General features: G+C 43.9%; 1 long non-coding RNA gene across 1 annotated transcript in view; it reads right to left on the bottom strand.

Moving 5' to 3' along the window:
- Window positions 1–21,607, bottom strand: part of LOC137657945 (uncharacterized) — a 44,790-nt gene extending 23,183 nt beyond the window's left edge. Inside the window, exons 1-2 of the long non-coding RNA XR_011047242.1 lie at window positions 21,073–21,607; window positions 1,050–1,207 (exon numbers count right to left, since the gene is read on the bottom strand). This is a non-coding gene — a long non-coding RNA (uncharacterized lncRNA). The remainder of the gene's footprint in view (window positions 1–1,049; window positions 1,208–21,072) is intronic.
- Between the last annotated feature and the right edge of the window lie 930 nt (window positions 21,608–22,537).

The following is a 22,537-nucleotide window of genomic DNA, read 5'->3' as shown; positions in this document are numbered from 1 at the left end:
TTTGGAGTGGAAGAGGAGATGGGTGAGACCGCATTGGATACCTCTGACACCACAACGTCGACAAGAGACAGAGGATCAACCTCTGACAGTGACCACAATTGCTTGACAGCAGCACCCAATTGGATGTAGTTGAACAAAACCTCCTTGGAGGGCCAACCCGTGAGCCCCAAGGAGGACCAAAGCTGAAACAAGGAGGTTAGTGACATATCCTCCCCCGGGGGGAGAGATGGAGCTGCTTCGCTAGGGGAAGCAACGTCATCTCTCGAGACCCGAGGTTGGTTAACAATAAATCGGTCTACGCTACCACTCGACGGTCTCTCGAAAGAGACCGACCGAATGGGAGCTTCGGAGGAGGTTTGGGCAACGGAAGAAGAGGGCTTGGGATTTCTCCCTTCGAAGCAACCTTTGAAGGAGAAATATTCCATTTGGGCTTCTTCTTCCGTCGTCGCGAAAACTTCTCCCACTGGAAGGCAGACCACTCCCTACACTCACTACACTTGTTGGTACTATCACGCCGTTGGCCCCCTACAAGAAGGACAAAGGGCGTGAGGATCAGTCTCGATCGCCGACATGAATGTTCCACAGGGGCAGTCGGGAAAACCAGGGCAGGTGCGCATGATCGCAGAGGCCACTTCACATATACAGAGACTAGAAAAAGAAAAAAACAAAAGCAATTAAATGGCTGCCAATATGACAGCGAGGATGAGAGTGGACACGTCCGACCACCATCCGAGCCGAGAGCAAAGAGAGCTCAAGCACAGGTGTGTGAGAGGGGGGGTAGCAAGCTACCCTCCCTTAACCCCACTAACTAGCGGTGTAAACCCTCGTTAAAAATTAATGGCTCGTCATTTCTGCTACGCCGAAAGTAATACCCTTATTAAATAGCGTGGTTTGTATTCGAGTTAAGGAACAAAATGAAATTCTTTACAATCTTTTTGTAATAATCTCTTCCTATCTTGAAAAAGTTCCTAAAGTATCACATCTGTAGTGAAGGCAGTTAAAAATTAATTCTTTGCTTTAAAATGAGAGGCTTACAAATGATACCATACCTTCAGGCAATTGACGTCTTATCCAGATGAAAATAATTGATAAAACCTTTTACAGTAATTTGTGCGCTACCGATAGCAGGTTACCTCTTGAGAAAAACTTGGACTGAAGTCAGGTTTGTTGCACGAAGACACTTTTCATCACTTCTAATGACTAGAATCTGAAAATAGAAAAAGAGTTTAGAAGGTTCCAGGCTTTCAAACATTCGGAGATACAAGCACAAATACAACGGAAAATAACAAAAATATGATAAAGAAATTCTGTAAAAAAACAATATATCATTTGATAAAATAAAACAACATTTGAAATAACCTGATATTTATTTCATATGAAACCTAAGTATTTGTTGACTTTTCTAGCAGGAAATCCTAGGCATGGAATTCAGGTTAGGCTTACCAAAGTCCAAAATGTAAAGAAATTCAACTTACAAACAGCTTCTTGGGACCGATTAAGTTTGTAAATTGAGGACCTACTATATGCTGAAACATGTTATTTTGATTATAAAATAAATTTTTGAATATACTTACCCGGTGATTATATAGCTGCAACTCTGTTGCTCGACAGACAACTCTACGGAAAAACTCGCCAGCGATCGCTACACAGGTTGCGGGTGTGCCCAACAGCGCCATCTGTCGACCAGATACCCAGCTCTCAATGTAAACAAAGACTCAATTTTCTCCTCGTCCCACTGCGTCTCTATTGGGGAGGAAGGGAGGGTCATTTAATTTATAATCACCGGGTAAGTATATTCAAAAATTTATTTTATAATCAAAAAGGGATTTTGACGTAGGAAAAATCTATTTCTGGGCGAAGGACCTGTGCCACCCAGTGAATAAGCTCCATTTAGCACTTATTCTTAGGTAATTTACTGCTAAATATACCAGAGAAAAAATGTAAAGGAGTGCTAGGTTAACTAGCTCGCTCACCTATTGGTGTCGGTATAAAATTGGGCGTATATTCCAGAGGTCCCGCACTATTTAGATTAATCCACGACAGAGAACCCCAATAGAGGAGAGCCGTTCAACCTCACTCGGTACTACTAACAATGCATCCACTCAGAACCCAACTCCTTAGCACCCAAAGTTTGGGGACTCCAAGGGAGAGGAGCTGGGAGGGTTCACTGGGCGGCACAGGTCCTTCGCCCAGAAATAGATTTTTCCTACGTCAAAATCCCTTTTCTGGGCTCGAACCTGTGCCGCCCAGTGAATCTATACAAGAGAAAAATGTCACCAAACTTGCAAAATAAAGGAAAAAACATAAGCGTAAGGGAAATACAGGATGCTTTAATCAGAGATGAGTACCAAAAAACAATTATAAGGGTATCTTAAATATGAACATAAATCCAATAAGGTAGGTATAATAATGCCGTGAGTGATAATATATACAGATACTCAGGAGCATAAAATTTACAAATATAATAACAGTATTCAGGTGCGAGACCAACGAATACAATAGGGTATAAATGAGGCAGGTAAGAGGGAGATAAAGAGTCAAGGCATTAACCTGTGAGTTACTTGGGAGTAACTACGCTCCCTGCGGCTACTGTAGAAAATTTTAGGGCTTCCAAATGTTTAAGGTAGTGTTTCTTGAACACTGACGGTGATTTCCACCCTGTATACCTGGAAAGGTCTGTAAAATTCATGTGGTGAAAGAAGTTCACCGAGGTGGCAACCGCCCTGATATCATGTGCAAGAGGAAAAGTCAGGGTTAGCTTGTTTAATAAAATACAAAATTTGTTGCCTGATCCCTTTAATAGTAATGGTACCGCCTTGTTCTCTAACGAATAGAGGCCCCGAGGAGTTAGAGGAGGTCCGGGATAAATAAGACCTAAGAGTAGTGACAGGGCACAGCGACGGATCTTGCGTGAGGGGAACAATTTTCCAGGAGGTCCATCTGTTTTGAGGGTCTTCATTCTTAGCCAAAAAGAATTTGTTAGGAGAAAGAAGGACCTCTCCTGAAGGCAGAAAGTCAATATGACCCGGGTCTCTCGACAAGGCTGCCAATTCAGAAATTCTTGCCCCGGAAGCCAAGCTCACTAGGAAAAGTGTTTTCCTGAGAAGGGGCATGTAATCACAAGAACTGTTAATGGTATCAGAAGCCAATTTGAGTACGTCATTAAGGAACCAGGTCACCGGGGTAGGACGAGTAACCGGTTTCAGTCTGGCACAAGCTTTCGGAATTGAAGCTAACAAAGAGTCGGTTAAGTCTATGTTAAAACCCACTAGGAAGATCTTTTTCAGAGCCGATTTAATAGTGGTGATAGTATTGGCTGCCAGACCTGATTCTAGTAAAGATCTAAAGAAAGTGACTGTAAGGTTCAAGTTCATACAGTTCACGTCTGAGTCTATTAAAAATTTTGCCAACTTTTTAACTGCAGAGTCATACTGGCGGATGGTGGAATCCCGTTTATCCGATTCTAGGAACAAGGTGTTTTGAGGATCAATATTGGCACCATGCATAGCCGCAAACTTCATAAAGTCCATAAAGTTAGGGCGCTCTGAATGTTTGAGAAAGCGTACACAACGCGTGTTTGTACTATCTGAGACAGAACCGGATTGGGTATCGGGTGAGGGTATAGTCTCAACTCCCGCAGGAGAGGATACCAGTTGCTCTTGGGCCAGTTGGGTGCGACCAAGGCTACTTGTCCCTTGAAGGATCTCAGTTTGTCTAGAACTTTCAGTAAAAGATTCACCGGGGGAAAGAGATAAATCTTTTCCCAGTCGTCCCAATTCTGTGACATGGCGTCTGTGGCGTAAGCCTGAGGGTCTAGATTGGGAGCCACATATACTCTCAATTTGTGGTTGGATTCCGTGGCGAAGAGGTCCACTTGGAGACCGGGAACCTGAGAGAGAATCCACCGAAATGACTTTAGATCGAGTGACCATTCCGATTCTAGAGGGGAGGTCCGGGACAGGGCGTCTGCCACTACATTCCGGACTCCCGCCAGGTGGACACCTGAAAGATGCCAACGGTTCGAGGCTGCTAGGGAGAATATGGCTACTAGAACATGGTTCAGAGGCCCTGACTTTGACCCGCCTCTGTTGAGGCAGCGGACCACCACTTTGCTGTCGAGGACCAGACGAAGGTGTTGTTTCTTGGGAAGAGCGAGACGTTTCAGGGTTAGAAGAACTGCCATGGCCTCTAGCACATTGATGTGAAAATGGCGGAACAAGGGAGTCCAAAGACCTTGAACTTTCTTGAGCTGAGAATAGCCGCCCCAACCTGATAAGGATGCGTCTGTGTGAATGATTAATTCCGGAGGCGGAAATCGAAGGGGAACTGACTTTGACAGACTGTTTGCTCTTGTCCAAGGAAGAAGTCTTTCCCGTAGAATGGGAGGAAGGCGGACTTTCCTGTCCCGGAGCTTCCGGTTCGCCCTCGAACGCCAGACACGATTGATATCTTTCAATTTTGCCTTCAGAAGAAGATCCGTCACAGAGGCAAACTGAAGGGACCCCAGAATCTTCTCTTGGAGTCGTCTGGAACTTACTTTGTCTTTGAGAAAGCGTTTGGTGTTCCTTGCAATCTCTAACCTCTTGGGTATGGGAAGACACAGAGTATGAGATATAAGATCCCATTGCAGGCCGAGCCATTGGAACTTCGATTTTGGAAGAAGACGGGACTTCTTGAAGTTGATCTGGAAGCCTAGAGACTGAAGATAATGGATGACTTTGTGAGTGGCTTTTAGGCAATTTTGGGAGGTGTCTGACCAAATGAGCCAGTCGTCCAGATAGGCTACTACTTGAATCCCTTGATTCCTGAGTTCCTGAAGAGCGACTTCTGCTAGCTTTGTGAAGATCCTTGGGGCGATGTTGAGCCCGAAAGGCATCACCTTGAAGGAGTAACTTTTGTCCCCTAAGCGAAAGCCTAGGTACGGACGGAAGTGTCTCGCTATCGGGACGTGATAGTAGGCGTCTGTAAGATCGATAGAGGTGGTGACGGCCCCACGGGGAAGTAAGGTCCGCACCTGCGAGACGGTAAGCATTCGAAACTTGTCGCATTGAATGGACAAGTTGAGAAGGGATAGATCTGGAATCACTCTTCTCTTGTCTGAATCCTTCTTCGGGACACTGAACAGCCGACCTTGAAACTTCAGATGTTTCGTTTCTTGTATGGCGTTCTTTTGTAAAAGATCCTGGACAAATTCGACCAGGTCCGGAGTGGAATGTTGACGAAATTTGTTCGGAGGAGGAGGTCCTTGAATCCAACTCCACCCAAGTCCCTTGGAGATGATACTGAACGCCCAGGGACTGAACCTCCATTTGTTGCGGAAGGCATAGAGCCTCCCCCCTACCTGCTGCACCTCAGTATTGGTTTGAGGAGTTGCCTCCACGTCCGCCTCGGAAGTTCTTTCCTCTGCGAAAGGCTCTTCCCCTGCCTTTGTTCTGGTTAGAGCCACGGTGGTAGCCTCTACCTCTACCATAACTCTGGGAAGAGCTATGAGCCTCGTAAGACTGGTTAAAGGCAGGGGAAGTGGCGGAGGCACCAGAAAGCTGGTTCTTAGGTAGCAGAACGGTGACATAGTCATCCGAAGGAGCCCGAGAGGTGGAAGGCTGTGCAGGGACAACAGAAGATGGAGGAAGAGGCAGCCGGAAGTTGGATGAAGCACTCTGTTGTTGCCTGAACTGGGTGGAGGTATATGGTCTAAGCTTCTTCCTTCCCCGGGCTTGATAATTTGCGGGGTCATATTTGCGTTTAGGGGTCAAACCCCAACGGGCTTTAAGGCTCTGATTAACCCTAGTGGCCTCCGCCAAGACTTCCTCTACGAGATCCTCGGGGAAGAGATTTGAACCCCAACAGGAGGACCGGATGAGTTTATCAGGCTCATGCCTAATCGTTGCCTCAGCTAGGACATGCTTGCGACATCTGCGTTTAGCAGTAGCGAAGTCATATAAGTCATAATATAAAGACTGTAACGTAGCCTTGTTGAGAGACTTAAAAATACTCTCCGTATCGTAAGTCAAGGCTATCGACTCCGTGGATGTGGCCAGGTTTAGAGTACGGCCCACACGTAGACGGGAATCATATTCCTGTTTAATGAGGGATTCCGGGAGACGGGGAAGCTTCTCACTAAACAAGACTGAGGCACAGTCTGCTGCAAGCTTGCCGGAGGTAAAGGTGGTATGGACATTGTCCCAACACTCAATACCTGAGGGAAGAAGGAGGGAGATTGGATCCACCTCTCGGATGGGAGGCAAGGGCTTCTCCTCCAGAGCATATTGAAAGGCAAGCTCTGCCACCTTATTGACGCATGGAGTCAAGGTGTTCTTGTCCATTAAGAACATCGTAAAGGAGCTTTTAAAAGGCGTAAGCATGGTGTTAGTGCAGCCAATGTCATTCAAAAATCTGGCCCAAACAGATTGGGCTTGTTCCTTCGGGAAGATGACCGTCTCTTTGGGGACCTTGTCTAACCGAACTAAAGCTTCCTCGGTAAGTCTGGCATAACCATGAAATGGAAATGCCAGACCAGGAGGAAAGAATTCAAAGTCCTCTAGAGGACGAGTGCCAAGGCCCTCCAGAGTCAACATTCCGTCTGAGAACGGGGAATAAAGAGCCATCCGCCAGGGGTTGTTCTTGGCAAACGGCGGAAGCTTAGAGGCATCCGGGATGAGAGAGCTTTGGACTCTCTCCGGAGCTCCTTGCTCTAAAGCCCCAATTCTCTGACCGAAGTTAGAGAACATCGAGTCCATCCTCGACTGCATCTCCGAAACCAACTTTGCCTGCATCTCCGACACGATGCGAAGCATGGCTGATTCGGAAAGGCCCGGGCTAGCAGCAGGAGGGGCGGAAGGAACTCCCGGGTCGTGAGACTTAGAGGAGGAACCAGAGGTCTTTGAAGACGGGTTCGTACAATGTTTAGAGCCATGAGAAGTCTTGTGAGGCTTGCGGGCTTTGGGTAAGGTCCTTGAAGTAGACTTATCCTTAGGGGGAACCGGGTATGAACGTTGAGACGAATCACGGTCCCCAGAAAATCCAAGAAAAGAAGAGCGATCAGAAGAAGAAGAAAGAGCGGGGGCTGAGGATAGGAATCTCAGCGCCGGACACACCTGCCTCACTTACCACCCTACCTGTATCCGGCTCGTCTAGCAACATTGGTTCGACGTCCAGGTTCATGGAGGCAACATTATCCTCCAGACCTCCGGGGGCGTCCGATGGATCTTGCTCTGGGTCGATGAGACCCGTTATAGTGGCATCAATGTGGGCAATGATGGGAGCTGCCACATGCCTAGCCACAGCAGCTGAAGACTTGGCGTTGGGGTAAACCATGGTGCAGTAGTCCTCAGATAGGACGTACGGCCGCTTAGACTTCACATTCCGGGCAAACCCACCAACCCACACCTTCAGTGTGGCCCGAGCCGCAGACTTTTGCTCCGGGGATGCCTGAAATAATAGTGGGAATTTATAAAAGGGAGACTCCCAATGGTCCTTCAAGACCATATATATCTTACTAATAGTAAATAAAATAAGAAGGCAATATAGCCAACAGGACTCACCGAGTCAGATCCAAGGGTAGTGATGAGGTCGAAGCAAATCACACAGTTATCCGGGTGCCATACCACAACGTCTTCCAGTTGAACCCCACAAGGGGCGTGAGATCGGCAGACGGAGTGGCCACAAGGCTGGTGCAGAACAGCTGCACAGGCCGGCGTCAGACAATGCACCATCTATAAAAAGAATAGTATATGAGAAACTGTAATTCTCCTAAATAGGGGCGGGTCCGAAGGACCCGGGCCTAACATAGGTCTAACACAAGATTAGAGCTTAACTGTACTATTCTTTAAGTAGGGGCGGGTCCGGAGGACCCGGGCCTAACATAGGTCTAACACAAGAATAGAGCTTAACTGTACTATTCTTTAAGTAGGGGCGGGTCCGGAGGACCCGGGCCTAACATAGGTCTAACACAAGATTAGAGCTTAACTGTACTTATTATTATTATATATATTTTTTTTTTTTTTTTTAAGTAGGGGCGGGTCCGGAGGACCCGGGCCTAACATAGGTCTAACACAAGAATAGAGCTTAACTGTACTATTCTTTAAGTAGGGGCGGGTCCGGAGGACCCGGGCCTAACATAGGTCTAACGCAAGGTTAGAGCTTAACTGTAATATTCTTACATAGGGGCGGGACCGGAGGTCCCGGGCCTAAACATAAGTCTAACTTGAAACTAAAGTATAGCCATCCATTCCGGTCAAGCCGGGAGCATAAAAAAGGATGCAATAACAAGGAATTAAGACACATGGTGTCTGATTTCCCGGGGCGGGGTAGACCCCGGGCCGGGAAATAAAGGTATATTCAATACCAATTCCTTTAGGGACTCCGGGGTAGTGATCTGTCATATATAATCATCATAGGAAATGTTATAAAATAATAGGGGGGCGGAACTGTAGCTAAGAACTGCCAATCGAACCCGGAGGGTTTCGTATAACATAAGCCAGAATGAAAAGTGAATATAAAATAGGGTGCACCGGGATCCAACTCTGTTGACCGGTGGCCAACCAGACTAGACAGAGACGAAACCGCCGGGCCACCCGGAGGACAAAGTCCATAAACACTTAACTACCCCCTCTAAAAGGAGGGAAGGCAACGGTCCCTTGGTGGAGGGGGGAGAAGCCTAGCCTCCCACCTAACTAGAGGGGGAGCGTGGGGGAGGATCACGTGATACGAGGCAGCAGGGCTACCAACTGACGATCCCCAACCAGACAGATCAAACGGAGTAATGGCACAAATATTCATTATAATAATAATAATAACGTTAAAAATATGAATAAACACATAGAAAATTTTTTGGGCAAGGCATGCAACATAAATAATTAAATCACAAAAGACACACCTGAAGGCTAAAAATAACATTGCCGCCTTAGCACGAAGGTCGGCAGCCATAGCGATACGTAAATGATATCGGCCCAAAAATTGAACCACGAGGATTCTAAACGCTAAATAATGAATATTCACAATAACAAATAATACAGTATTTGATAATAAAAATAATACACAAAGTAACACCGCAAGTGAAAATTAAAAGCTCTCAAAAACAGGAGTACCAACTGTAGTGAAATCAAGCAAGATCGGTATGAACGAAGAGAATAAACTCCTATAATATAAATATTAAACGATCTAGGTTGCTCAAAACACAGTAAAACCCAGCTTGGTACTTAACTTAGACGGTGTCTCCTGGGAAACCGACGAAGAAGCCATAATTCACTAGAAAATAACCAAAATTCGAGAGCACCACAAAAATGCGGGTTACTTTACTCGTCGTGCTAAAAGGAGTTGAGTTCTGAGTGGATGCATTGTTAGTAGTACCGAGTGAGGTTGAACGGCTCTCCTCTATTGGGGTTCTCTGTCATGGATTAATCTAAATAGTGCGGGACCTCTGGAATATACGCCCAATTTTATACCGACACCAATAGGTGAGCGAGCTAGTTAACCTAGCACTCCTTTACATTTTTTCTCTGGTATATTTAGCAGTAAATTACCTAAGAATAAGTGCTAAATGGAGCTTATTCACTGGACGGCACAGGTTCGAGCCCAGAAATAACATTTTTCAATATTTAACTTAGCCGGTGATTATATAGCTGATTCACACCCAGGATGGTGGGTAGAGACCAGTAATATATGTTTACACTTTTATGAGCTAAGAGTTTTTTATTTCATTTTAGAAGTTATCAAAATAACAAAAACAAAATAAATAGGTACCTGGTAAGGAAGTCGACTTGAACAATTACTCTGCCTTTTAAGTACTGTACGTCTTCCTTACGGAGCCTCGCGATCCTCTTAGGATGCTGATCGACCCCTAGGATCTGAAGTATCAAGGGTTGCAACCCATACAACAGGACCTCATCAAACCCCTAATCTAGGCGCTCTCAAGAAATGACTTTGACCACCCGCCAAATCAACCAGGATGCGAAAGGCTTCTTAGCCTTCCGGACAACCCATAAAAAAAAAAAATTTCAAGAGACAGATTAAAAGGATAAGGAATTAGGGAATTGTAGTGGTTGAGCCCTCACCCACTACTGCACTCGCTGCTACGAATGGTCCCAGTGTGTAGCAGTTCTTGTAAAGAGACTGGACATCTTTCAAGTAAAATGACGCGAACACTGACTTGCTTCTCCAATAGGTTGCGTCCATTATACTTTGCAGAGATATATTTTGCTTAAAGGCCACGGAAGTTGTTACAGCTCTAGCTTCGTGCGTCTTCACCTTAAGTAAAGTTCGGTCTTTATCACTCAGATGTGAATGAGCTTCTTGTATTAACAATCTGATAAAGTCTGACCAAGCATTCTTTGACATAGGCAAGGATGGTTTCTTAACTGAACACCATAAAGCTTCAGATTGGCCTTGTAAAGGTTTAGTACGCTTTAAATAGAACTTAAGAGCTCTAACAGGGCATAAGACTCTTTCTAGTTCATTGCCTACGATCTCCGATAAGCTGGGGATATCGAAAGATTTAGGCCAAGGCCGAGAAGGCAGCTCATTTTTGGCTAGAAAACCAAGTTGCAGCAAACAAGTGGCTTTTTCTGACGAAAATCCGATGTTCTTGCTGAAGGCATGAATCTCACTGACTCTTTTAGCCAAGGCTAAGCATACCAGGAAAAGAGTCTTAAGAGTGAGATCTTTCAGGGAGGCTGATTGTAACGGCTCCAACCTGTCTGACATGAAGAATCTTAGTACCACGTCTAAATTCCATCCAGGGGTAGCCAAACGATGCTCCTTGGTGGTCTCAAAAGACTTAAGGAGGTCTTGCAGATCTTTATGTTTGGAAAGATCTAAGCCTCTATGCCGGAAGACCGATGCCAACATGCTTCTGTAGCCCTTGATAGTGGGAGCTGAAAGGGATCGTCCTTTTCTCAGGTATAAGAGAAAAACAGCTATTTGAGCTACAGAGGTACTGGTCGAGGATACAGAAACTGACTTGCACCAGTCTCGGAAGACTTCCCACTTCGATTGGTAGACTCTAATGGAAGACGCTCTCCTTGCTCTAGCAATCGCACTGGCTGCTTCCTTCGAAAAGCCTCTAGCTCTCGAGAGTCTTTCGATAGTCTGAAGGCAGTCAGACGAAGAGCGTGGAGGCTTTGGAGTACCTTCTTTACGTGTGGCTGACGTAGAAGGTCTACCCTTAGAGGAAGACTACTGGGAACGTCTACTAACCATCGAAGTATCTCGGTGAACCATTCTCTCGCGGGCCAGAGGGAAGCAACTAACGTCAACCTTGTCCCTTCGTGAGAGGCGAACTTCTGCAGTACCTTGTTGACAATCTTGAACGGTGGGAATGCGTAGAGATCCAGATGTGACCAATCTAGGAGGAAAGCATCTATATGTATTGCTGCTGGGTCCGGGACTGGAGAGCAATAGATTGGAAGCCTCTTGGTCAGCGAAGTTGCAAAGAGATCTATGGATGGTTTTACCCCAAGTGGCCCAAAGTCTCTTGCACACATCCTTGTGGAGGGTCCATTCGGTTGGAATTACTTGCCCTTTCCGACTGAGACAATCTGCTATGACGTTCAAGTCGCCTTGGATGAACCTCGTTACTAGGGAGATGTCTTGACCTTTTGACCAGATGAGCAGGTCCCTTGCGATCTCGTACAACGTCAGTGAGTGGGTACCTCCTTGTTTGGAGATGTACGCCAAGGCCGTGGTGATGTCCGAGTTAACTTCCACCACTTTGCCTCGAAGGAGAGACTTGAAGCTTTTCAAGGCCAGATGTACTGCCAACAGCTCCTTGCAGTTGATATGCATGCTCCTCTGACTCGAGTTCCACAGTCCTGAGCATTCCCGACCGTCTAGTGTCGCGCCCCAGCCCACGTCCGATGCGTCCGAGAAGAGAACGTGGTTGGGAGTCTGAACAGCCAGGGGAAGACCCTCTCTTAGGTTGATATTGTCCTTCCACCAAGTCAGACAAGACTTTATCTTTTCGGAAACCGGGATCGAGACCGCTTCTAGCGTCTTGTCCTTTTTCCAGTGAAAAGCTAGATGGTATTGAAGAGGACGGAGGTGTAGTCTTCCTAGTGACACAAATTGTTCCACGGATGACAGCGTCCCTACCAGACTCATCCACAGCCTGACTGAGCAGCGTTCCTTCTTCAGCATCTTCTGGATGGATAGCAGGGCTTGATCTATTCTGGGGGCTGATCGTCTTGTTGTTCAGCAACGTCCTCATCAGAGGGTTCCTCATCCGAAAACTGATGAGGAAACGGCAACGGAGTGGGCAACGTCTGGCTCGCTGAGTCCGGTCGCACTGGTGCATGCGTGACGGAGCCGGACGCAACATCATGGAACTGCTGCACAGTCTGTGAACTGTCAACAACCATGGGTGCGCGAGGAAGCACAGCGTCAACCCGAGACTGTCTAGACCGTCTGGGTTGTGCAGTCAACACCCTACCGGGTTGCTGAGGTTGACGCACTGCGTCAAAACAAGTCACCTCTGCTGGTTGTTGAACGTCCTGAACGTCAACAACCACCTCCGAGCGTCGCTTAACGTCAACGTGCGGCTGGCAACCCACACTGGGTCGCATCGGTGGAGGAACCACCTCAACTGGCAGACGCGAGTAGGTTACCTCAGCGTCAACAGGGCGCACAACCGACCGGTTGGAAGGTTGTTGGCCAGAAGGTTCGGTAGCAACCTTCTCCGCATTAAAGTCCTCTATCAAGGACGCAAGCTTGGACTGCATGTCTTGCAGCAAAGCCCATTTAGGGTCTACGGGAGCAGGTGCGGCAACAGACGGGGTTAGCGACTGAGGCGGTACCGCTTACCATCCCTGAAAGCCTTGTTATGCATGACATAATTGTACAGCAAAACTTCAAAGGCTCGAAAACAGCTGTGAAGTTGACCTGTAAAAAACTTGGAGCGTCTCCTGGCCAGGCGCCAGGGAGAGTCTACGAGAATTGAGAAGTCTATCTGGGCAGAGGCAGGAACTCCCAAGCCGAGAACTTCTCTCGTGTCATATCAGACTCTCGCTCTATAAACCAGTTTAAAAGAAGGGAAAGCAAAGGCTGTATCCCCCAAACTCCTCCCTGTAAAAAACTTGGAGCGTCTCCTGGCCAGGCGCCAGGGAGAGTCTACGAGAATTGAGAAGTCTATCTGGGCAGAGGCAGGAACTCCCAAGCCGAGAACTTCTCTCGTGTCATATCAGACTCTCGCTCTATAAACCAGTTTAAAAGAAGGGAAAGCAAAGGCTGTATCCCCCAAACTCCTCCTGGTGAAAAACCAGTCGCCTAGCCAACGTAAAGCTCTCTAGGAGAGCGAGAGAGCACTAGCTTAAAAACAACGGCTTTGAAGTAGTTAGGCCTAGTGTAAGCTCTGACGTTTAGGCGAACGAGGAGCAGCAGTTACAAAAAGATCCGGACAAAGATCCTTAAAAAAATCATCATGATTTAATTAAAGTCCATAGGGGGCTAAGAAGCTTTAGGCTCCTCTCCATCTGACAGAGTCCTCAAGGGAATATCAGTAGGAGGGGGAACAGAAACTTCCTCATCTACAGGAACCTTGTCCGATAAAAGCTGAGTCTCAAGCAAGGGAGAGACCTACCGTGGTGGCAATGCTTTACAAGCAGAGTCCACACTCACTGGTGCATTAGTAGCGGACCAGAACGCAATGTTATGTAACTGCTTGACAGTCTGTGAAATGTCAACAACTGAACTGTCAACCCCAACAGGTGCGTGAGGACGCACAGCGTCCACTCGAGACTGCTTTGACTGCCTAGACTGAGCAGTCAAAACAACTCTAGAATGCGGAGGTTGACGCACAGCGTCAAAACAAGTCAACTCCGATTGTTAGTGAACGTCTTGAACTTCAACAGGAGCATCAGCAAGTGGCCTAACGTCCAAATGCGGCTAAAAAAACCACACGAGACCGCATCGAGTGTGGTTCTAAACAACCTGACTGACGTGACTAAGCTACGCCAACATCAACAGTAAGCACAAAGGAACGTTAGGTTGGCTGAAAGCCAGGATATCGATGAGATAAACGGCTAGACTCAACGGACTAATCGGCAGAATAGTCTTCCATAAGGGAGGCAAGCATATACTGCATGTCTTGCCATACAACCCATTAAGGATCAACGGAAATGGTTGTGGTAAGAGACGAGGGTAACGTTTGTGACCGCAACACTTTGCCAACAAAAAAGACTCTCGGAGTCTGTGTTACGCTTTTGTTAGGCGGCGAGCAGTTATCCGATGACTGCATAGGGTCAGAGCTGTCCTAATGGTTGTAACCAGGACGCTGGACCTGTCCTGAAAGGACTGACTTTCGCTTAAGGGCTTCGAAACCTTGTGACAGGTTTCTTATGCGAAAAGCCTTCGGATGACGAGGAGAAACAACGTCTCTCTCGTCTTATGGTAGGGGAGATCTTGGTAAGATACACCCTATACCATAGAGGGAAAACGTCTGTTCGTTGATCAAGGCCTCTCGAACCCATAAGTCGTTTGACATTACTTCTCCCCTGGGCTTGGGAGCATGCAAGAGGTCCCAGACTAGGTGAACGACAGGCACGAACAGACGAACCCTCGGACGAACACTGTAACACTTTGCGCATATCACTTTATCACTTCGATTTTCTGTTTTGCACTTATTTCACTGAAATCGAAACTTTTACCGTTTTCTACCTGAAACACGCAATTCTACCCTTCATTAAAAGGTAGTAATTGCGAAATCAGTCGTATAATGCAAGCTCATTAATACCAGCAAAAAACAGAAAATGTTATTTTCATTAGTAAAATAAATTTTTGAATATACTTACCCGATAATCATGATTATCGGGTAAGATTAATATTGAAAAACATATTTTAAGATAAAAAAATCAGTGGCTGGGAAAGAGACTAAACACTAGTTCATATAAACTACGTTTTCAATCTCTCACCGCACATAGCCTGGGGACGAGAATAAAAAACTAAAAACGTTTTATCCTTCCTCCCCGTACAGAGACTAGGGACGAGAGTAACTCGAGAAAAACGTTACCCGCTTGAACGGAACGTTTTCTCTCCTCTCTCTCCCTCCGTCTCTATCTCTTTCTCTCTTTCTCTCTTGATTTCGCACCTAAGAGAAGAGCCCAATTATATTTCGTCAAAAAAACATGTTATTTGACTAAAGGAAAAAACTGAAAGGTTTTTCAAATAAAAAGTTCCTTTAAAATAGAATTTAAAACATTTAAGCTAAGAAAGAATGAACAAAACGTCAGAATCGATTTACTCTTACTGCAAAGTGAAACCGTGATACACTCTCTCTCTATCGTAACGATAGAGCGCATGTTGAACGTCCTGAACGTCAACAACTGCGTAGCATAAATAAACTTAACGTTAGTTCATCTTTGAAAACAGTACGAAGACTATCAAAGAAATTCTTTCATAAAATATTACATTTAAAAAGTTTTAAATCCTTAGCTCTTTAAAAGCTAATTACGATATAAAGGGCTCAACGTTGATTAACTTCGGTTTCCAAGTTAGGACCGCCTACTCTCAGGAAAGGTCGCATATAAACAAAACATTAGAATTTATTTTTATATGTTTATAATAAATGGAAAGTTAATCGAAGAGGCCTAATAAAGGCGGAGATATATAAAATATATAGAGGAAAATCTATAAATAATTTATAACGTGATAAGATAATTACTAAAAGCCTAAACACACTTCCGTCTAAGGGAAGGGTCGGCCATTTAAAAGTGAAAGAAAGTCCATACTCTCTTTGTCACCATAATTAAATCTATCCAAAACGAGTTCAAGATTTAAGATGAAGATAAAACACCTGCATTGCAAAAGCTCAAAACTAGAATATAGTACTTCACCAAATAGATGTGAAAAACTCCAGTTTAGCAACAGCGAGTAAAGTACGTCTTGTCGACACCTCGACAGAGAGAAAATTGAGTCTTTGTTTACATTGAAAGCTGGGTATCTGGTCGACAGATGGCGCTGTTGGGCACACCCGCAACCTGTGTAGCGATCGCTGGCGAGTTTTTCCGTAGAGTTGTCTGTCGAGCAACAGAGTTGCAGCTATATAATCACCGGCTAAGTTAAATATTGAAAATGTAGTTATCAACACCTTAACTTAGGTCCTGAAGAACTTTACTGTAGTTGAAGAGAAGTTGTGTCCCACAAAAGACTTTAATTTTAGTCTAATTTAATACCGTACACCCCTAAAAAAATTTCAATACATTTACTGTCTTTATACTATTACTATGTAGCACAAGAAATTATCGAATATCATAGTCCAAACTAAATCCTCCTATAAACTTCACAATACCAATACCTCTGAATGCTTAATCTTTACATTTTCACTAGAAACTGGAAAAGTAGTTTAAATGCAGTAGAAGTACAGTAATCTTTCCGAATTTAAATGTGCTGAGATACTATGGCCATGTAATAAGGAGAAGAAGCTGGAATCAATCAAGAAAGCTAAGAACATATCAGTGACAGGGACGAGGAGTGTGGGGTGTCAGCAGATCAGATGGATGGATGTGGCGAGGAGGGATATGGGTGAGGTGGGACTAAGGGGAAGAAGAAACAAGGAATAGAAATAGGTGGAAAAAGTCGACTCGAATGGCTGACCCTGTGATAAAGTAAGATCAATAAAGTCGAAAGAAGATTTTATACTACACTGTATGCCCACGATATGTGACTTGGCATTGAAATCTAATTCTTTCCATAGGAAGATGATGCTACTTTCTTTGTGTTGATCCCACCGACAAGTGTAGACGTAAGGTTGCTGAATCTCTAAATAGAGCTCCAGGCAAGATTTGTGCATAGTGTAAATTATGGGCCATGAAGTTAAACCATGATAAAATTGAAAGTATGACTGTTAGTAGGTATTGAACATTGAATCCCCCAAACCCAAATCTTTTCATTGGCAATGTTCCTATAAATATAAAAAATATTAAGAGTAATTTGATTCTACAACTATACAAAACTGATTCCTTTAATATGAGTATGTTTTCAGCTTAGCTGGAACTCAGCTGTTAGAATTCATACCGAGGTGATGGTAGCTACTGATGACTTAACTATCTTTTTACCATATTTCAATGACCGTTTCTAGCTCACCAGAAGATACTTCTAAATAAAAGGTTTGTACTCTCATAAGGAACAATGAGATTTTAACTAATGGAAGTATTTATAAATTTTGGTTATGCAATTCAGCCCAGTGTTGAGGCTTGTGAGTCCATTTAGTGTGCAAGTGCAACTAGTGGCAAACCCTGCAGTTAATACTTACATAAAAATTAATAAAGGCAGGACAACAAAAGGGAAAAATCTCAGATTTTAAAAGTAATTTATTTTTCATAACTATACAAACCTAAGCTCTGACTATGGCAACTCATGGACAGACATCAACATTTGAGGGGTACCGATGTGCCGATCAATAGATGTCACCCCTCCCTTGACAAGAGCCACAGCGGTCTCCTGAAATCACTGTACTGTAATAACAAATGAGTGCGAGGACTTTGACGAACATAGACTCGGGTCTCGGGATTCTGCGCTTCCGCTGCCACTGACCAGAATCAATACTCTCCCCCCACTATGGGGGAGGTTCTCCACGTGTACTTAAGTAGAATTCTCCTCCTTAACTATTTCCATACCAAACCGAGCAAGTAACAAGAGCAATACTGTAACAAGGAAGTGCTATCAGAGGCTGTGTGAGTAGGACCGAGGCACAAATCGGAGAGCAGATACATCACATGAGAGCCTGTCACTGAGTAGAGAGTAGCCTTGCAGACTATTGAGCAAACGTGATATGGCCTCTTAGTACAACCACTCAAAACAGTCCTGGGAAGTTATTTATCTTGATTCCTTATCGCATGGACGAATTGGCAGGTCTCAATGCATGAGGAAGATTTCTAGCGAGGGGAAACTTCATAAAGTTGACAGGTACCGGTGCACGAGAATCTCATGTCATAGACTGGTTTTGGCAAGTATGAAGATTTCCAAGACATTGGAAGGTTTTGGTAAGTAGACTGGTGTGCTGGGAAGATTTCGTTATGTTGACTGGTCTCATGGTGTGGGAAGACCTTGTGTCGAAGACTGGTTTTGGCGAGTATGAATATCTCCACACATTGGAAGGTCTTGTTAAGTAGACTGGTGCGCTGAGAAGATTTTGTCATGTTGACTGGTCTCAGGGTGTGGGAAGATCTCATGTCGAGGACTGATCTTGGCGAGTTTGAAGATCTTGGTGCATGAAGAAATCTCTGTGCATTCGAAGATCTCGGTATGTAGACTAGTGCGCTAAGAAGATTTCGTTATGATGACTAGTCTCGTGGTGTGAGAAGGATCTCGTATTGCGGACTGGTTTCAGCACGAATGAAGATCTTGGTGCATAAAGAGATCTCTGCAAATTGAAATTTCTCATTATGTAGAATGGTGCGTTGGCACAATTTCTTTATGTTGACTGGTCTCGTAGTGTGGGAAGACCTCATGTCCTGGGTTTGTCTTGGCGAGTATGAAGATCTTGGTACAAGGACTGTACGTAGACTGGAGTGCTAGGAAAAAGCAGTTGACAGGTGCTCTGTGACCCGAAAGTTAATTAAGAATAAGTATCTGTTTACGTGGCCTCCAAACCCGAATGTGAGGGGATCAATCCTGGTGGGGCTGGTAACAGAGAAACAAGTAAAAAAGGGGTTGGTAATGAGAAAATCTTGTATCGTCTTCACACCCACGCTCCTCACATCAGGGAAGAACTCGGAGATCAATGGTGGTTTCACTTCCCCCAAGGCTAAGTTTCTCTAGGGTTTCCATTCTTAGGCAAGATCCTGAAATGTTTTTTGACTGTGCAGAAGGGAGGAGGAAGAGGGACGCCTGCCAGCCTTCAACTTGACCGACAGTGTAAGTTCTTGGTCTCGTAGCGAGTAAGCGAACACCTGTATCGTGTGTACCGATACGGCTTCTTGGGGCTGGTTACATTCCTGGCATGTAAAATGTCCTCAACTTAAACTTAATAGGTTCTCAAAAGCTGTTTTTAAATCGAATTTTGTTAAATTTTGGCCTAGGGTATGCTTCACCTATCTCATATGCCTACGATTTTTAGCTGCAAAAATTAACAAAAAGGCCTAGACCCATTTCATACTGCAAATGTCATCCTGCTTACTGCTTTAAATCATCTAATATTTTTTATTACAGTATTTTAATATGAATGGCTTTAGCGACCTATGCATTATAATGACATGATCCTACATAACCTTTCATGATAATTACTACAGTAATATTAATTTCAAATTTACAGAACGAGTCCCAACCAACTACAAACTTAGCTGAGGGGTAAAAATGTATATGGATAAGACAGCATTAATATTAAAACAAACGCTTCATAATCTAGGACGACAGAGGCTATAACCATGGAGAACGTTGTAAACTAAGCAGGAGCTACCTCTGACTGGTGTGTGGACCAGGCTGAACTTAGAAAATGTTGCTGGGGTAAAGGTTAATCCTAATATTATGTAAATAGTAAAAATAGCATCATATTATGGTGTATCAGATCAACATAAAGCACATTTTTCCCATAAAGAAAAACAATTTGACAAGTAATAAGAAAGATATCGACTGTCCCAATGAACTAAATTTACCCGTTTCCATTTTAAAATGTTGTTTTCAGTCCTAACTTTTAAAACTTCACACCCAGTCTGTCCCACCCAACTACAAACGATCCAAGATCCATTCAATTATATGAGTTCCATGTCTTAACTAATATTGTACTATTATTATTATTATTACTTGCTAAGCTACAACCCTAATTGAAAAAAAAAGATGCTATAAGCCTAGGGGTTCCAACAGGGAAAATAGCCCAGTGAAGAAAGGAAACAAGGAAAAATAAAATATTTTAAGAACAGTAGCAACATTAAAATTAATATTTCCTATATAAACTATACAAACTATAACAAAACAAGTGGAAGAGAAATAAGATAGAATAGCGTGCCCGAGTGTACCCCCAAGTAAGAGAACTCTAACACAAGACAGTGGAGGCCATGGTACAGAGGCTATGGTACTACCCAAGACTAGAGAATAATGGGTTGATTTTGGAGTGTCCTCCTAGAAGAGCTGCTTACCATAGCTAAAGAGTCTCTTCTACCTTTACCAAGAGGATAGTAGCCACTGAACAATTACAGTGCAGTAGTTAACCATTTGTTACTGAATACCTAATAGTCTCGATCAGCAGATAACTCCAGCATCCTTCTATGGGGTAGTGTGTATGTATATTGGGTCGCCAACTTTTTGTCCACCAAAATCTTGCCCACTCGGCTAACGCACATAGCAGAACAGAGGAGCTATGAAATAATGTTTAACAGCGAGCGAAGCAAACCACGGCAGAGCAAATACCATTCAGTGAATAATTAGCATTAGTTCATAGACCAACATACTCATAAATACAAACAAAGAGCCTTTGTAGATTAGCGGCCAAATCCTCCGGCGTGCATATAAATGGGAATTGCGTTCATATTTTCCTTCCGTTCGTAAAAAGTGGCTACTGTACTACAAAACACTATGTACGTTGTTCTGCAAAACCTCTACACAAAAACACCACCTAATCCAACCTACAAGCTGTGGAGGCCTTTGTATAATGATGGACAGAACTCTTGCATAGAACATCAGGAGCCTTTGTACATCAGTGGCCAGTTCCATCCATTTGGATTAAGAATTGACATCAACCAACATGAATTTTCCCCCCTAACCTAACCTACAAGCCATGTCCTTACCTACTTACCTAACGGGGCCTGTGACCCCCCTTTCACTATCGCATTCTAAGTTAGCCGTAATCATACATACAGGTGGCCGTTATCATACATACATCCCAAACATCATCCAACTTAAACTTCGGAGTGTATATATGATAGCGGCCACCTGTGCGAATGATGATGGCTGACAAAGAATAAGGCAGTGTAAGGGGGATGTTAGCCCTCCCGGTTAGGTAAGTAGGTAATGACCCGCCTTGTAGGTTAGGTTAAAGGGGGAAAGTTTATGTTAATGTCCATTTTTAATCCACGCAGGAGGAACTGGACGCTGATATACAAAGGCCCCTAATCCTCTTCGCCTAACCTAACCTTCGAGACGCTTCCTTACCTACTTAAACAGTTATTAGTGTGTAGGATGATGGACACCGATATGAAGGACTCTCATTTTCATTGGTAGCTGCAGGCCGGGTAACGCAACGACCTATACGCGTACACTTTTACATCACGTGATTTAAACGTGATTTAGGTTCAAGAAACGATGATCACTCGATCATTCATAGCAATACACCAGATGCTATTTAAATACATTAGACCAGTTGATAATGTTACTAGTAGACTAAAAGAAGTTCTCTTTCAATATAAATTTCTTCCGATAAATAAACCTGTATTAGACCTGTAATAGCCGCCTGCACGTGATCTTCATAAGGTCATCGGTGTTTGTTTGGGGTCAAGACACATAAATAGTCCAAAGAGGTTAAAATATTCATATATATATATATCAGAATGGATTGAATTCACTGTTCATTCTGCTTTGAGCATCAGTCAAATAAAGAAATTCACATAATGTTTATAAATAAAACCGATAAAACTGAAATCTTGGGAGAAATCCTGTGACAGCGAAGGATTTGTTTACGTTTTGTGGACAATCGATGGAACCATAGATATCAATTAATAATAAATTCGTCAATAGAGAGAGAGCCAGGGAGTGGCCATCTTGGAAGGAGACGCAAGGTAAAAGAAGATTTATATTTCAATGTACTATTTGATAAATAAATGCTGTAGGACATATAAAAGAGGTATATTATAGCAATATAGTACTATAGAGATACCTATAGGTACGTGTATGTGTGAATATAGACAGCGTAGTTTACAACAAAGGTATTGGATATTAGGACCAAGACAAGTCACAATACAAAACGTTATAAATATGTTGCCGTATGAATTACAGGTATGCCCAAAATATTTATGATATTGAAGATAAATCGTTCAAGAAACTATTTACTATAAAATATGAAATACATCCACGGTGAACCCCTAAATTAAATGTTTCTTTATAACTAATTTATGGACCAATGTACGGAGTCTAGAAAAAATCGCAGTTCCTCGTCTTTCAAAAGGAAATTGAAGACTTTTTTGTTCTCTAAGTGTTTCGATAATGTAGATTTAATAAGAAACACTGGGCAAAGCATGGTTTTCATGAACAGAGAGAACCCAGCACTAGTGTAAGGAGAACAGGGCAAAAAGAATCCTTGCTTTAACGTGCAATTCAGCTCAAGCTGATTAACCTCACTGATGTCCAAACACAGAACTAAACATGCCTACCTAAGAAAGACATCGAAACCTCATATGTCATTATGCCTGGCATGAAGTGCTTGGTAAATCCCCTACCTGCATTCAATAGGAAGTGGCTGAAAGAAAAGAACCTCAGTGTTGTACATCACATGAAGTCCTATCTTCATAAAAATTGAAGGAAGTCAGCTGTTCTCCATTCCCCAGATGCATGCAAGGTAAGTGTTGTTCATTATGAGATGGAGAGTCGTAGTAATGAAGAAGACACCCTGCAGCTAATATGC

Source organism: Palaemon carinicauda, chromosome 1 (genome assembly GCF_036898095.1).
Source record: "Palaemon carinicauda isolate YSFRI2023 chromosome 1, ASM3689809v2, whole genome shotgun sequence".
Lineage (NCBI taxonomy): Eukaryota > Metazoa > Arthropoda > Malacostraca > Decapoda > Palaemonidae > Palaemon > Palaemon carinicauda.
This window is presented reverse-complemented; position numbering and strand designations above follow the sequence as displayed.